Consider the following 18,367-nt stretch of genomic DNA (forward strand, 5'->3'; position numbering starts at 1 on the left):
ATGCCAAAGCCAAAAGAGAGGTTGGAAACTGAGCAGGAGGACAGGAAGGGACCTTGGAAATGATCAACTTCCATTCCGACTTGACAAGAAAAATAAAAGGCCAGGTCACCCCTAGACTTAGTGGGAGAATGAGTATCCAGATCCTGGTCCCACATTCCAGACCTAGTGCTCCTGTCCCTCTCACCCCAGCCTTCCCACTGAAAGCAGCTAGAGGGTGGAAAATGGCGGTGGGTTCAGCAAGTGTTTAAGGTTACGGGAAAGGAACATCGGGACCCCAGCTTCTCCAACTGTGACTCACACCACCATAAGGACTTCCCTAGCTGAATGTGGAGATCACAAAACTAAACTGATTTATTGTCAATAAAGGCTTGATTTGCATACCTATTTTCTATACCTGTAGACCCGGGATCATGTAAAAATTTCTCAGACGAGAAGGGGTCCTGAGGGGGAAAAGTTTAAGAAGCTACGATCTAGATGAATTTTGTGAGACCCAAATGGGTGCCCAAGAGAAGCCGGGCAGCTCCCAACACTGGCAGTTTGAAAAAAATGGACTTTGCAGCTGCATTATGGCAGAAGAATGAACCAGATAGCTAAGGGTTTGCGTCATCCTGGGACTTTAGAGGAGGAAGGAAGCTCTAGGAGATCTCTGGGCCAGAACTGAAGAGGGATGGAGATCAAATCCAGCCTCAGACACTACCTGGGTGAGCCCACGCAGGTCATCTTTCTCATTCTGGCAAATAAGGTTAATGCCCGTACCTCCTTCCCAAGATTGTAGTGAGGACCAAATGACATAATTACTATATGTAAAGTGATTTCCAAACTTTAAAATACTCTAGGAATTATATAGGAAACTGAAGCCTGGGAAGCAGAAGGGATTTGCCAAGACCACCCATCGTAGAGGTATAAGACACCATGTAGGTCAATCCCCTCATTTGGCAGAAGAGGAAACTGAAGCCCAAGGTTATGAGCGATACATCCACCATCACAGAAATAGTACGTAGGGGGTTGGGAATAATACAGGGTAATAGAGTTGCTACTAGTCCATTCCCACTAGTGGCCAAACTCTGCTCCTCCTTGCTACTCCTCAGCATGACAGCCACAAAAAAGCAAGCTTGACTAAATATGGTGTGAGACCAAATACATGAGCATAAATTTAAGAGCTGAGAGGAACCCACTGGGCCACCATCTAATCTAGCCTCTCAGCTTCCAGATAGCCCAGAGGTTGCAAGGGACTTGCCTAATGTCACAAAGCTAAGAAATAGAAGACAGGAGATTGCGACGCCTCAATTCCTCCTTCTTTTAGAAAGCTCTTTAATATATTTTCAGAACCTGGGGGAGAACAATGCTTTTAATGAGTCCTGAGATATTTCTCTAAGGCCTGTTACCATCTTTAATCCATTTCCTGGGGCCTTAGGGAGAGAGGGAACCAACATTTATTAAATTCCTGCATTGTGCCAAGTACCTTCCAATTTTATATTTATTCATTTGATCCTCACAACAATCCTGGGAAGCAAGTGCTTATTTTAGCTTACCCTCTTGATACACTTTCCTAAAAGAAAGGGCTTAGCTCTTTGTAGTGGCCAGAAACTGGAAACCATATGGATGCCCATCCATTGGAGAACAGCTGAATAAATTGTGGTATATGAAGGATATGGAATATTATTGCTCTGTAAGAAATGACCAGCAGGAGGAATACAGAGAGGCCTGGAGAGACTTACATCAACTGATGCTGAGTGAAGTGAGCACGACCAGGAGATCATTATATACTTCAACAACCATACTATATGAGGATCAATTCTGATGTTCGAGGCCCTCTCCAACAATGAGATGAACCAAATTGGTTCCAAAAGAGCAGGAATGAACTGAACCAGCTACACCCAGTGGGAGAAGTTGGGGAGTTTCCTGTGAACCACTACATAGAATTCCCAAACCCTCTAATTTTGTCCACCTGCATTTTGGATTTCCTTCACAGACTAATTATACACTATTTCAAAGTCTGATTCTTCTTGTGCATCAAAATAACTGTATGGACATGTATACATATATAGTATTTAATTTATACTTTAACATATATAACATGTATGGGTCAACCTGCCGTCTGGGGGGGAAGGAGGGGAACAATTGGAATAAAAGGTTTGGCAATTGTCAATGTTGAAAAATTAGCCATGCAGATATCTGGTAAATAAAAACTAATAAAAAAAGAAAAAGAAAGGGGTTAGGCTGAAAAGAAAGAATGGGAAGGATTTTAGTGAATGATGGTTTCTTGAAAAGCTTAATAAAAGTTTTCATCTTTGGGGTCAGTCCACAAAGGACTTTAGGCTGGAGGAAGATTGGCTTTTCCACATTTTTGTTTGCATTCAAAAGGAGATTTGGCTATCTTCCTCAGGAGGCTCTATGGGCTGGAGGGGAGGAATTAGTTATGGAGGGGAAGATGATCAGCCCTGAAGGTCCCTTATCTGCCAGGGGAGCAAAGTGTTGTACCAAGCACAGCTCTGGCCTAGAGACCTTGACTAAAGGCTCTGCCATGACCCAGCTGGCGGGGATGAGGAAGAGCATAATGTGCTTGCTGTCCATGGATCGGCTAATGTGGCCCTGGGCTACCTGGCGCCAGAACTCAAAGATCCAGAGGCAGCTCCAGATACTGTCATGGGGCTAAGGACCTAAGAGGCCTAAAAGCAGGTACTGGCTGAGTTCTAGTGACCTTTCCAGGCTGTGGTTCTCAAAACAGGTGTCCTATCAGAACAAAGGCCCTGAGACCAGAACACCTTCTTACAAAGTTGCCTTGGATGTGAAAGGATTTGGGTAAGGGGAAGCAGCAATGGACACTGGGCTCAGATCCAGGCTCAAGTGAGAAGAGGCCAGATTCACAGGTCCCATAGGGCTTGGTTACCCAAGAGCAGAGAAGATTCTCTGGATAGCCTCCTAGTCGCTAAGGTGAGACCTGGCTTGGGAAAAGTAAAAGGGTGGCCAGGAAAGGACAGAGGCAGTATTTAGCTTTGTCCAGAAAGGATGGAAGGGAGTATCCAGCCAAGGTGAAGCACTGAGGAAAGCCACATCTGGAGATGCCCTTTGCTGCCTCCTACTTTCTTTGTAGTGAAGGCATTGACCTGGATGCCTTTGCGGTCCCGTCTAGCTCATGAGCTTGGACCCTAGGTGTGACTTCAAACAAGTCCCTTCCCTTTCCTGGCCAAGGCCCCTCATCTGGAAAAGGAGATCCTCCACGCCTTTGTCTGTGACCACCTCTCTCTTGGTTGGAAGCATGCAGGCCCAGCTTTCAATGCGTCCAGCACTTTTCAGCATTTCTCTCTATTCTATTTCCAGAAATCTGTCATCTAAAGCAGAGCTTCTTAAACTTTTTCCATTCTTTTTTGCCCAAGAAATTTTTATCATCCCACATATATAGGTATGTAAAATAAGTATATAAATCAAAAATTTACCGACAACAAATCACAAAGAAATGTATTTTAAAACAACTCTTTGGTATGCATATGATTTTACCACATGTTAAAGACAAAAGCAAATTCATGAGATGGATGTACTTATTTATTTTTACGTAATTAAATATTGGCAGAAAATTTGATACCTTTTATTATTACAAATTTTTGCAACCTCCACATTCAGTTCCCCAACCAGATGTAAGGTGTAGATCCGCACTTCAAGAATCTTTGGTCCAGAGGGATATAGCCCTAAGAAACCCCCCATTGCATTCCTGTCCCCCAGCACTCCATGCCTTGTGCTCCTCCGGGGAAGCAAAGTCCAGTTTGGGAAGGAAGATGTCAGGGCTCCAATTTTCCCCTAACATGGGGGAAATAGCATTTCTGCTTTCCTGGACAAATGTCTCTCATTTTTTTTGGAAACTAGAAAACAAAAGAAATCTCATTCACTTTATTTCCTTTTTTAAAAGTTTTATTCTTTTGTTTTTTTTAATTTTGAGTTCCAAATTTTTTCCCTCTAAGCCCTTCCCCCACCCATTGAGAAAGCAAGCATCATATCAATATGAAGTCATCTCATTTCACTTTATTTTTTTCTTCGCGATAGTATTTTATTTTCCCACTAGTTTTCAACATTCATTTTTGTAAGACTTTGTGTTCCAAATTTTTCTCCCTCCCTCCCTTACTCCCTTCTCCCTTCTCCAAGACAGCAAGCAATCAGATACAGATTAAACATATGCAGAACTTTTAAACATATTTCCATGTTTGTCGTGTTGTATAAGAAAAATCAGACCAAAAGGGGAAAAAGCATGAAAAAGAAAAAAAAACAAGCAAAAAAGGTGAAAATACTATGCTTCAATCCACATAGTTCTCGCTCTGGATATGGAGGCTATTTTCCATCCTTGGCCTATTGCAATTGTCTTGGATCACTGTATTGCTTCATCACATTCACTTTAAAATAAAAGTATAAACAAACTAAAAATCAGCTAAGACAAAAGTTTTCAAATACATTATCTGCAGATTCCATGTCGCCCACAACATTTCTGAGTGTCTCCCAAACCAGATTAAAATGTAATTAGGACATTTTAAACAAAACAAATAAAAATACAATAAAACATCGACAAAGTTGCACTTTAAAATTAAGACAATATGTGGCCTGCTGGGATCCTTATTATAATTTAGTGGCTTCCATTTCTTGACTCACTTGTGAGAGCAAGGAGATCAAATCAGGCCATATTTCAATGAATTCGGACCATTCCCTGGAAAGTCAAACACTGAGTTTAAACTTCAATGCTTTGGAGACATAAAGAGAAGCTGGAACTCATTGTGAAAGATCCTGATGTTGGGAAAGATTGAAGGCAAAAGGGAGAGGGGATGGCAAAGGATAAGATGGACAGAAAATGTCATGGAAGCAAAGAACATGAGCTTGGCCAGGCTCGGGAGATGGTAGAGGATAGAGTTGGTGCTATGGATCAGGGTTCTGAATCATTTGAACACAACTGAACGAGTTCACAGCGACACTGGACTTTAGCACCCTTAAAAGGCATGCCCATACACATGGGCCCTCAAAGATCTAAAAAAAGAATGCCAGAACATTGGAGCAGATTAGCTCTTAGAGATCCCTTGGCTCAATCCCTTCATTTTACAGATAAGAAAAAAAATTAGATTCAGAGAAAGGGAAGAGATTGGTCCAAGATCACACAGCTAGGTGAGCTCTCTGACTCCAAGTCCTATATACTTTCTACTGTAGCCAAATACTTCTCTTAGGCAAGCAAACCCAGTTGGATCGTGGTTTGTAAAGCTTATTGTTACCTGTCAGAGCTCTGAAATTACAACTTGGCTTTGAAATCAGGCTTCTGACTTCCCCAATCAAATCTCTTGCTCTCTCCGAGCCTCAGTTAAATTTTGAGTTCCAAAATCTCTTTCCCTCTAGCCCTTCCCCCACCTATTGCAATGTCAACATTTGGGTTGCCAGCTTTTTGGCAAGAGTAAAGAGAATCAAGACACTTTAGCAGCCCCAGTGTCAAGTTTAAGGAGAGTTCAAGGCCCTATAAATGACTCAGGCCTAATTTCTGGATATATCTACAATGGTCAAAAGCTAAAGTCCTTGGAAGCATTTTAAGCAGGGCCCTGCTAGGGCAAAGAGCCTTCTGACCAGCCCCCACCCACAGCACACTGTGAAATAGGACCTAACAACTGGCCAGGATCATTTTCAAAGGTCTTCCCAAGAAATTTGCTCCCTTGCTCCCATCGAGGCCTCTCAGCTGATCCCCCAAACTGCCTGAGCCCAGCTGCTCTTTGGCAGGGATTCTCCAGCCTCTGGGCCAGCTGGGAGTCAGAACTAAAGGAGATTAAGAGAAAAAGTTGTGTGTGGGTGGAGAAAGGGTAGAGGAGGGGAAAGTGGCTCCCCAACTGAATATGACACCCCCGATGTGGAAGGCAGCCCCAGATCTCATGCAGGTTTCAGACTGCCACAACATACTGTTAACTCATCTTGAGCTTAGAGTCCACTAATACCCCTAGATCTTTGTCACAAAAATTGTCATCTAGCCATGTCTCCCCCATCTTCAGTTTGGGGGAGAACTTTTATTTTTTTATTCTCTTCTCCCTCCATGGAGGAAAAGAAAACTACAGAAGAAGCCGTTGTGATAAATATGCACAATTACATAAAACACAATTTTTCATATGGTTGTTTAAAACTTAGATTTCTTCTTTTTAAAAAGATCATTTATCAATTAACATCAATTGGAGAATGATTCTTGACTTTAAGTGAATAGAGATGAAATATGAAGTCAGGAAGTTTGAATTCTGTCTCAGACATTTACTACATTATGACCCTGGGCAAGCCATTTAAAACCCCTGTGCCTCAGTTTCCTTAACTATAAAAATGGGTTCATTATAGCACCTACCTTCCAGAGTTGCTGAGAGAATCAAATGAGGTAACATAGGTTAGGTGATTTGCAAACCTTAACATATTACATATCTTGAACATTAAATCCTTATTATAAAAACTAACAGCAAAGATTTCCCTCCAGTTAATGTTTCCCTTCCAATTTTAACTGCCTTAAGTTTTGTTTACATAAAACCTTTTCAGTTTAATGTATTCAAAATTATTCATCTTCTGTGACCATCTCTATCCCAAACTCAACCCAATCCATAGGTTCAAAAGGCAATTTCTATAAGTTTTTTTTAATGATATGACCTTTTAAATATAATTCATGCGGCTATTTAAAATATATCTTGATATGTGATGTGAATGTTGGTCTAAGCCTAATTTCTACCAAACTGTGGTCTAGTTTTCCCAACAGTTTCGGTCAAATACTGGGCCCCTACTCAAGTAGTTGGGGGCCTTTGGATTTATAAAACACTAGACCATTATGCTTATTTATTTCTGTATGTTTAATCTGTTCTATTGATCAATCTGTTTTTTATAGACAGTACCAAATTGTATTGATGATTATTTCTCTGTAGCAAAGTTTGAGTTCTAATATTACAAGGGTCTCTTCCTTTTATTTTTTTTCATTATTTTCCTTGAGGTTCTTGATTTTTTTTGTTCCTCCAGATGAATTTCATCATTTTTCTAAAACTCTATAATGCAATCTTTCAAAAGTTTTATTTATGTGACACCATAAATTAACTTATATGCCATGGTCATTGTTATTATAGTGACTTGGCTTACATATGCACAATTAATATCTCCCTGAATAATTTAGATCTGTCTTTAATTATTATTTTTAATAGCTTTTTATTTACCAGATATATGCATGGGTAATTTTACAGCATTGACAATTTCCAAACCTTTTATTCCAATTTTTCCCCTCCTTCCCCCCACCCCAGATGGCAGGTTGACCAATACATGTTAAATATGTTAGAGTATAAATTAAACACAATATATGTATACATGTCCATACAGTTATTTTGCTGTACAAAAAGAATCGGACTTTGAAATAGTGTACATTTAGCCGGTGAAGGAAATCCAAGATGCAGGTGGACAAAATTAGAGGGACTGGGAATTCTATGTAGTGGTTCATAGTCAGCTCCCAGAGTTCTTTCTCTGGGTGTAGCTGGTTCAGTTCATTACTGCTCTATTGGAGCTGATTTGGTTCATCTCATTGTTGAAGAGGGCCTCCTCCATCAGAATCGATCATCATATAAGTATTATTGTTGAAGTATAAAATGATCTCCTGGCTCATTTCACGCAGTATCAGTTCATGTAAGTCTCCTCAGGCTTTTCTGAGATCTGTCTTTAATTATATAAGGAAGGTTTTCTAGCTGCACCCACATAGTTACTGTGATATGTGTGTGTATGTGTGTGTGTTGGTAGTAAAGTCTCAAGTATTTTATATATTCTATAGTCATTTAAAAATTTTATTTATTTTTATTTTTATTAAAGCTTTTTATTTACAAAACATATTCATGGGTAATTTTTCAACATTGACCCATGCAAAACCTTCTCTTTTGTTCTCCCTTCCCCCAACCCCTCCCCTAGATGGCAGGTAGACCAATACATGTTAGATATATAGATAAAATATATGTTAAATCCAATATATGTACACATATATTTACAGTTATCTTGCTGCACAAGAAAAATCAGATCAAGAAGGGAAAAAACTGAGAAAGAAAACAAAATGCATGCAAACAACAATGAAAAGAATAAGAATGCTATGTTGTAGTCCACACAGTTCTCTCTCTGCTTGTAGTTGATGCTCTTCATCACTGAACAAGTAAAATTGGTTTGAGTCGTCTCATTGTTGAAGAGAGGTACATCCATCAAAATTGACCATCATATGATCTAGTTGTTGCTATATACAATGATCTCCTGGTCCTGCTCATTTCACTCAGCATCAGTTCATGTAAGTCTGTCCAGGCCTTTCTGTATTCCTCCTGCTTGTCATTTCTTATAGAAAAATAATATTCTATAACATTCATAGACCATAATTTATTCAGCCATTCTCCAATTGATGGGCATCCACTCAGTTTCCAGTTTCTGGCCACTATGAAAAAAGGGCTGCCACAAACAATTTTGAACATGTGGATCCCTTTCCTTCCTTTAAGATCTCTTTGGGATATAAACCCAGTAGAAACACTGCTGGATCAAAGGGTATGCACAGTTTGATAACTTTTTGGGCATAGTTCCAAATTGCTCTCCAGAATGGCTGGATCCATTCACAGTTCCACCAACAATGTATCAGTGTCCCCATTTTCCTACTTCCCCTCCAACATTTGTCACTATCTTTTCCTGTCATCTTAGCCAATCTGACAGGTGTGTAGTGGTATCTCAGAGTTGTCTTAATTTGCATTTCTCTGATCAATAGTGATTTAGAGCACCTTCTCATATAATTAGAAATAGTTTTAATTTCTTCATCTGAAAATTGTCTGTTCGTATCCTTTGACTATTTATCAATTGGAGAATGGCTTGAATTCTTATAAATTTGAGTCAATTCTCTCTATATTTTTTAAATGAGGCCTTTATCAGAACTCTTAAATGTAAAAATGATTTTCCAATTTATTGCTTCTCTTCTAACCTTGTCTGCATTTGTACAAAATTTTTTAACTTTACATAATCAAAATGATCTCTCTGGTGTTCAGTTATAAGCTCCAGTTCTTCTTTGGACACAAATCCTTTCCTTCTCCATAGATCTTAGAGGTAAACTATCCTATGTTCTTCTAATTTGCTTATAATATCACTCTTTATGTCTAAATCATAAACCCATTTAGATCTTATCTTGGTATATAGTGTTAAGTGTGGGTCAAGCCCTAGTTTCTTCCATACTAGTTTCCAGTTTTCCCAGCAGTTTTTGTCAAATAGTGAATTCTTATCCCAAAAGCTGGGGTCTTTGGGTTTGTCAAACAATAGATTGCTAGAGTTATTGCCTATAACCCTATTCCACTGAGCAACTACTCTATTTCTTAGCCAGTAAGTACCAAATGGTTTTGATGACTGGTGCTTTAGGTCTGGCACAGCTAGGCCACCTTCATTAGCATTTTTTCATTAATTCTCTTAAAATTCTTGACCTTTTGTTTTTCCAGATGAACTTTGTTACTATTTTTTCTAGATGTGTAAAATAATTTCTTGGGAGCTTGATTGGCATGGCACAAAATACATAGATTGATTTAGGTAGCATTGTCATTTTTATTATATTTGCTTGGTCTATCCATGAGCACTTGATATTTTTCCAACTGATTAGATATAAACTATATGCAGCTTCCACACACCTGGGAATCTTCTGTGAGCCTCTTAGGCTACTCTGTCCTGGTTGCAAGCAGGTGGTTTGGCAGACTTGCTAAAAAACACAAATTATAAACCACTGAGCCCCAGAAGAACCCAGACCTAGCTAGTATTACCCAGCACTGGAAAACAAATAAAAGCAGCTGTCACTCCTTTGCATTGAGCAGACCTCAAGCCTTAAAACATGACTAAAAAACCAAAAAGAACTCTCACCATAGACAGCTTTTGTGGAAAGTGAGAAGAACAGACCTCAAATCCTGAGGTTCCTAAAGGCAAATCAACTCCAGATAAAGCCCCAAAGGGAGATATGAGCTAGTCACCATTTCACAAGGCTTTCTTGGAAGATTGTATAAAGGATCTTAAAAGAGAGTTAGAAGAAAAATGGGGAAATGAAATTGAAGAGGGTGGGATACTGGGCAAGGATGGGTCTGTGGTTCCTTTCTCTGTCTCTCTAGTCTCTCTGTCTCTCTCTCCTCCCTCCAAAGTGCTAAGGCCAGATTCGTGGTGAAAGAATTCACCTACTTAAAGCTGTGACAAGAAAGTCTTTAGTGATTAGGAAAAGAACACAAGATGTCATGGCGAGCAATATGCTTCCAGAGAGAAATCATATTGCAAGGAGGCATAGCTTGAGATCTTTATTTTATACACCACAGGATAATAGAACAGGATTTGTATCTGATAAGACTTTTCTGCTTCCATAGGATATAACAAAGGAATTTCTCCAGAGACTAAGTTTGTATAAGAAAGTAATTTTTCTCTAGAGGATGTAAGGTTTTGTTGGTCATTTACATACTGGGCTGTCTGCTTTTCTCCCTCATCAAAATTAGATCATTGCAAGAAGGAAATATAATGCCCTACTAAATAGATATGAAAAAGACACCAATTCATTGAAAAACAAAATTGGGAAATATAAAAAACTGCAATGAACAAAACCATTCAATTTGCCAATTACAAAAAGACCTAAAAAAGTTAACTGAAGAAAATAATTAGAATTGAACAAAAGGAAGTGAATGACTCAATAAGACTTCAAGAATCAGTCAAACAAGAACAAACAATGAAAAAATAGAAGAAAATATGAAATACCTCTTAGGAAAAACAACTGACCTGGAAAATAGATCTAGGAGAGATGATCTAAGGATTATTGGACTTCCTGAAAGCCATGATGAAAAAAAAAAGAACCTAGACTTTATCTTACAGGAAATCATGAAAGAAAACTGCCCTGATATCTTAGAATCAGAAGGTAAAATAGCCATTGAAAGAATTCAAAGATCACTTCCTGAGACCCCAAAATTAAATCCCCAAAGAATATTGTGGCTAAATTTCAGAACTATCACACCAAGGAAAAGATATTGCAAGCAGCCAGAAAGAAACAATTTAAATACAGAAGAGCCACAATTAGGATTACCTGGGACCTAGCAACTTCCATCTTAAAGGATCAAAGGGCCTGAAATCTGATATTCCTAAAAGTAAAAGAATTTGGATTACAGCCAAGAATAAACTGTCCAGCTAAAATGAGCATTATCTTTCAGGAAAGAATATGGGCATTCAATGATAATAGGTAAATTTCACCTATTTCTAATGAAAAGACCAGAATTGAACAAAATATTTGATCTTCAAGCACAGAAGTCAAGAGAAGCATAAAAAGGTTAAAAAAGAAAGAACTCTTGAGAACTATTTCTGTTATGGGTATATTTAGAGCGTGTATAATTTGATTTTATTATAATAATATGAAAAAGAAACTAGAGGTGGAAAGGGGATTGTATTGGAAAAAGAGAAAAATGGAGGTAAAATAAAGGAAATTACATCTCACAAAGAGGCAAAAAAGACCTATTATAATTGAGGGAAAGAAGGGAGGGCAATGAGCATTGTGTGAATCTTACTCTCATTGAATTTGGTTCAAAGAGAGAATTTCACAGAGAAACTTGTCTCACATTATAGAAAAGTGTGAGGGAAAAGGGGAAAAGAAAGGGAAAAACTAATGGAAGGGAAAACAAGTATTAGGGGAAAGGTGTAATGGAATTGATTGTTCTTTTAATGTTTGGTAGAATTCACATGTAAATCCATCTGGTCCTGGAGATTTTTTTAGGGAGTTGATTAATAGCTTGTTCTATTTCTTTTTCTAAAATGGACTATTTAGATAATTTATTTCCTCTTCTGTTAACCTGGGCAATCTATATTTTTGTAGATATTCCTCCATTTCATTTAGATTATCAAATTTATTGGAATATAACTCCTGATTATTGCTCTGATTTCCTCTTTATTGGTGGAAAGTTCTCCCTTTTCATTTTTGAGACTGTTGTACTCCAAATATTTGTGGGTTCTTAGATTCCAAAACAAGTTTAGAGACTTAATCTGCTGATGGTTTGGGAGAAGATCAAAGGAAGTCACAGAAAGTCATGTCTGGTCTCTGCCATTTTGGCTCCACCCCCCCCATATCATTCTTGAAACATTTCCTCAACCATCTTGTTCTGTCTCCAATCCCTCTAGACCTGTTTTGACCTTTTTATCTACTGGGGTCTATTCTCTTCCTTTTAATACTCCAGCTTGTACAAACTTTGCCATCCTGACCTGTGATATCAGTACTACCTTTGTGATAAATTGTTATCACACAGGGGGAGGCAGACAGGGAGTATATGTCTCCTCTTAATGCAAGAGCCCAGCAGAAACACAGGAACCTGTTTCCAGCAGCTGCCTCCAGACCAAGACCATCAAGAGGTATTCAGTGGTGAGTACCATGTCTGGAATGGGACATGGGCCAGTTTTTTGATGTCTTTGGCAATTTCCTTCACTACCAGTCCATTTTTATACAGCAAAAATTTAATTTCCCACAAACTCTAGCCTACAAGTAGGCTAATTCCAATCTATGCTGCTTCTCTAGTCTGAGTGGCCTGGTTGGCTAACAACTCCCAAGCCTTTGTCATCTGGTTAGTAATTATTTCGACCAAGGCCTGGAGTCTAATGAGCATTCAGCATACAACTTGGGATTCTGTACCCCCAGCTCCCACCTACTATCCCAACCATAAAGATGCCTATCAGGAAAGTCAATGACAACATAAATGTTAAAACAGACAAACATGTATCTAGCATCAGATAGGTAACTAAACCAATTACTCATTTACCTACTTATTTAGGATATAATGACTACATATTTGCAAATAGGAAACTGCAAGATCCTACATACTTGAATTGTGCTCATAGCTTCTACACTTGGCCTGATTATAGAAATTTGTTATAAGAGGAACAAGCAGGGACAAGATAGCATGAAACCTGGCCCATTAGGCCTGAGAACACATACAGGATAAAGCATCTTACCTGTAATGTTCTCTCTAAAATATAATATTGTCTGTTGAGGTACCACACGAATAGCCAGGGGTTATAGTCCAGATCCTTTATTATCTCCTTCCTGGGGCTGGGCAGCTTTCTGGAGAGACTTTCAGTCTGGCTTTGGTTCCGAGAGCTTGAGCTCCCACCTTCCTTCTCTGGCTTCTGAATCTCCCCAACTGAATCCTGGCTGAGCCTTATATATGCTCTTTTATCAAAGGTGTGAATCTTGTAGAATCCTAGTAAGTACTAAGTTCATGTACTGAACTAGAGAACTGTTAAGCACCCTGCTAAATAATCATTGTCTCTATCAATTTCACTGACTTAGTACCTTGTTTCAAGTTCTGGCCCATAACATCTCCTTGTAGGATTAAATCAATCATACTGAACCTGAACCAGGCTAAATTAGATCACTATTATCTCTATCCATTCCATTGACTTAGTACCTTGTAAGAATCCTTTGTTTCAAGTTCAGAGTTCGGGCCCATAACAGTACCTAATAATAGTAGAGAATAACAATTCCATCTTATAACCAGACTCAGGAAATCAGGTGGATTTTTATTCAAAGGAACATCACTGGGAAACTGAGTCAGAAGGATCCCATCTTAAGCAGAGGCTGAGGTTGTCTTCCCAATTCCCAGTTACTAACCTATAAGCATTCAGAATCACATTCCTCTGAGTAGCTTGTGGCTTATTAATTTCAGATGATGCATTACTGGCTTGATGATCCATGAGACAATCATACTTCAATTCAAAACTCCAAATAATCAAATAATATCAGCTACAGTCCCAAGAGATTTTTATCTCAAATAGCAAGCCTCATTAATCAAAGCTTCATGTGCATTTAGCTCTCAAGGATCACATATCCTAAATAAGTATTGACTATAATCTTACCTTGATAACAGTAAGATATTTCTCCCAGAAAGTTCACAACTTATCTTCATATCTAGATAGGTTTTAAATTCAACATTACATAAATCATTTTACTTTAAGATACTTAATAACCAATCTATATCAAAACATGTTCAAGTATTAACCACATTCAAAAGGACAACTGCATAGACTACTGTTCTCAGAATTTCCCTAAACAATAGGAATAGCTTTAAAATGACTCAGTACAACCAATTAAAACTCACAGAAAATATAGAATATATTATCTTAATTTTATATTAAAGAACTCTATCAGAGACAACATTATAATTTCTTCATCCTAAAAATGTTAAGTCAACTTCCTTCAATACAAGAGTCCTTATAAACTTTTCTGAAAATATAAATAGCAGGCACAGCACCAATATTGTTAAAATTCCTCTAAGCACAATTAATCTCCCCTTCCATCAAAACATTCCCAATTGCTCTGGTGCAAAGTTAAGTTTAGAGGTTATAAATTGTCCTTAACAGTCCATTCTTGGGGTTCCTCCCCAGGTCCTTTAAGCTTGGTGTTTTCAGCTTCCATACTGCAGTCTCAGTGGTCTGTAATGTCTGGTAAGGTCCTTCCCATTTTGCTTCTTCCAGGGCTTAGTAAGTGTCCACTCTCCTGGAACTGCAAATTCTGAAGGTGTTGTCTGGGTCAGCAATCCTTGCTTCCCAAGGACTGAAAACGATAACGACACTTCCAGGATATAATTCCTTCAAAATGTATCCTTTGTTTCAAAAGAGGGTCTTTCCCTTTCTCCTCCCAAATAAAATAAACCAAACAGCATCTTATATGGGGAAAGTCCCAGATCACTTCTGGGGATAGTTTTAATTCTTTAACAAAGCAACAAGCAAAAATTTGGCCCAAGGCGATTTGGTTTCTAACATCAATTTAGTAATCCATGTTTTAAGAATCTGATTCATTCTGTCCATTTTCCCTGATTAAGGCAGATGCCCAGATATGTGGAATTGCCACTCAATTTGCAATCATTCCTCATTATTTCTTATAAAACCTTAGAAGTAGAATAAGTTCAATTATAAGAATCATTGGTTTCTAACAATTCATATTATACGATTTGTTCCAATGTTATCCCACTAACCTCTCTTAAAACAGCACAACCCAGAAGAAAGCTTCTACTCATCCCCACTGGTGTTATTTCATTAAAACCTTACTTGAATATTTTTGGAGCCAGGCTCCCTCCCTCTGGAGGGCTACCTCCCCAATACCTTCTTATTTGTCTTTAGACATGTTACACAACTTTGAGATACAATTTGTTTTGCAATTACATATATCCCTATATACCAAAAAAAATTTTTTGCTTTTACTTCTTTATTAAAGGGTGAATACAAGACAAACCTTAAAATTCAGAATATAGGTAATATCTAAATAATTTTGGACCAGATTTCGCAAAATTAATACCATGTATCCAGGAGCATTGACAAAATGTAAAGCACAGCTCATACAATTTTTACGAATTACCCAATATACAATTTAGAAAGCAACATAGTCTAATTAGGGGATACAAACATGTGACCTCTTTAGGTAAATTACCAGAGAACTTTGTTTTAAAACCCAAAGGTTTTAAACTTAAAATCAAATCAAAATCAGATTTCAACTTCTAGTAGCAATACTTCAATATCACTGCACAAATATTTCTAAAACCTTATACCAGAATAAACAAGTTCATAATTTTAACACACACTAGTTAATAGTAATTCTCTCATACAATTTCAGAATCAGAATTTCAATTTAAACACATGCAGTCCCAAAATTGAAGGTAGCAGAAAACTGCCTTTTCAAGTTCTCTACAGGGCTTTAAGAAATTGTTGGACTTTAATACTCTGGGGGAGTGAGGGTCAGAGAAATTTAGACCCAGGTGTTCAGCTGTAGAACTACCTTCCATGTCAGAACTGCCTGAGCGCCATGTCTAAGATGTTGGGGTACCAATGCAAACCTTAGAAGAATCTAGGCCAGGGAAGGATGCCATCCAGCCTAGCCAGATTCCACAAGCCTCCCAAGTAAGCCCTCAGAAGGCTTTTAGTCTTCTAAAGGTATATTTCTTTGTATCCCCATTTAGTTTTCACCAGAGATCTAACTTTTCTTTTTTCTTTTTTTTCTGAGGCAATTGGGATTAAGCGACTTACCCAGGGTCACACAGCTAGGAAGTGTTAAGTATCTGAGAAGAGATTTGAACTCAGGTCCTTCTGTATTCAGGGTTGGTGCTCTATCTATTGTGCCACCTAACTGCCCCATATATAGTTTTCTAAAATTCCTTAATTTCTTTCTTGTTTTGTGGTTAGATTTATCTAATTGTGAGAGGGGAGAGTTTAAGCCTCCTACTAGTATAGTTTTGCTATCTATTCCTTCCTGTAACTCACAACTTCTCTAAGAATTTGGATTCTATACCTCTTGGTGCACGTATGTTTAGTATTAATATAATTTCATTGTCTAAAGTGCCTTTTAGCAAGATATAGTTTCCTTCCTTATCTATTTTTGCTTTTGCTTTGTCTGAGATCAGGATCACTAACCCTGCTTTATTTTACTTCAGCTGAAGAATAATATATTCTGCTTCAGCCTTTTGTCTTTATTCTGTGTGTATCTTTCTGCTTCAAATGTGTTTCTTGTAAACAATAAAGTGTTGGATTCTGATTTTTGATCCACTTTGCTGTCTACTTCTGTTTTATGGGAGAGTTCATCCCATTCACATTCAGTTATGAAAACTGTGTATTTCCTTCTATTCTATTTTCTCCCCTCTTTAAACTTTTTTTGTCTCTTTTCACCCTGTCCCTCCTCACCAGTGTTTTGCTTCTGTCTATTGCCTCCCTCAATCTGCTTTCCTTTCTGTCAGCCCCCCTCCATTTTCTTTCCTTTTTCTCCTCCTTCTTTCCTACAGAATAAGATAAATTTCTATACCCAAGTATTATTCCCTCTTTGAGCCAAATCCAATGAGATTAGGTTTCAAACACTGCTCATCCCCATCCCTTCTTTCCCTCTATTATACGTCTTTTGTGCTTCTTCATGTAATGAAATTTACTCCATTTTGCCTCCCCTTTCCTCTTCTCCTGTACAATTATTTTTCTACCTCTTAATTTTTTTCATATCATCACATCAAAGTCAACTTATACTCACATCCTCTTTCTATATATACCCCTTCTTAATTCTCGAATAAAGATACAGTTCTCAAGAGTTTACAAGTATCATCTTTCCATATAGGGATATAAACAATTTAACTTTTGAATAACCTTGTTGTTGTTTTTTTCTTTCCTTTCCTGCTTCTCTTGAGTGTTATATTTAAAGATCACATTTTCTGTTTAGTTCTGATCTTTCTATAAGAAATAATTGAAAGTTCCTACTTCATTGAATACCCATCTTTTCTCCTGAAAGATTGTGCCCAAGGGACTTGGCCAGGATCACACAGAGTCGAGAATGGTTTATATCTGAGTCAAGAAGACCTCACTTCAAGCTCTGCACTCTATCCACAGTGCCATCTTATTCAAGCCCTTCATTTAACAGATGGGGAAACAAAGGCAGACCCTGGGGGACCAAGAAACTTGCTCAAGATCACACAGATGGTAAAAGGAACAGTGCAGATTTGGACCCACATTCTCTGTCTTCAGTACAGGAGGTTATTACATTTTAATGCATACAATCGACATACACATGCACACACAGAAAATCTCCTATACTAGAAAAGTCTTCAGTGATTGAAATAGCTTGTGGTGTAGTAGGAAGAATTTGGTTGACTTTGTCACTTATCCTATATAATCCTAAGTGAGGAAGTTTGTTCACCTTTCTGGGCTTCACTTTCCCCATCTGTAAAAGAGAGATTTGAACTAGACTTCCAAGGTCTTTACAAGGGCATGATTTTACAATCATGACACAGTAAGATTCTGTTGCTGATTGACATTGACTTTGATCTTTATAATTATTTATTGACATTTGATTTCACTGCCTTAGAGAGCTCCTGGGTGAGGAAATTCCCTCACATGGGCAACTCTTTACCACTCATATTCTTAGAGAATTGCCTGGGCATGTGTCCCAAGGAAGTAAACATGAAAAATCCCATATATACCAGCAATCAAAAGAATATATACCACAATAAAAGACCACAGGTCCTAAGACCACAACAATCAGAAGAACTAGACCTAGAATCAAAACCATCATATCCAGTAAAATTATCTGTGATATTGAATGAAAAAATGGACATTTAACAAACTTGCAGCTTTTTAGGACTTTCTTTTAACCAAACTCAAACTCAATAGGAAATTTAACATATAAGAACCAATATAAAAATCAATTTCAAGGAACTTAACATGAACAAATTGTTTGTTTTTTTTTCCCATAGAAATGTATACCATATGTTTAAGAGTTACATCAGCAATTGGGTAGCTAAAAAAAAAGATTGGGAAAGAGTTAAGGTAAAAATAGTAATCATGTTATACAAATGAGGTGCAGAGGAATGATAGAGGTAGG

The sequence above is a fragment of the Sminthopsis crassicaudata genome, chromosome X (genome assembly GCF_048593235.1).
Source record: "Sminthopsis crassicaudata isolate SCR6 chromosome X, ASM4859323v1, whole genome shotgun sequence".
NCBI lineage: Eukaryota > Metazoa > Chordata > Mammalia > Dasyuromorphia > Dasyuridae > Sminthopsis > Sminthopsis crassicaudata.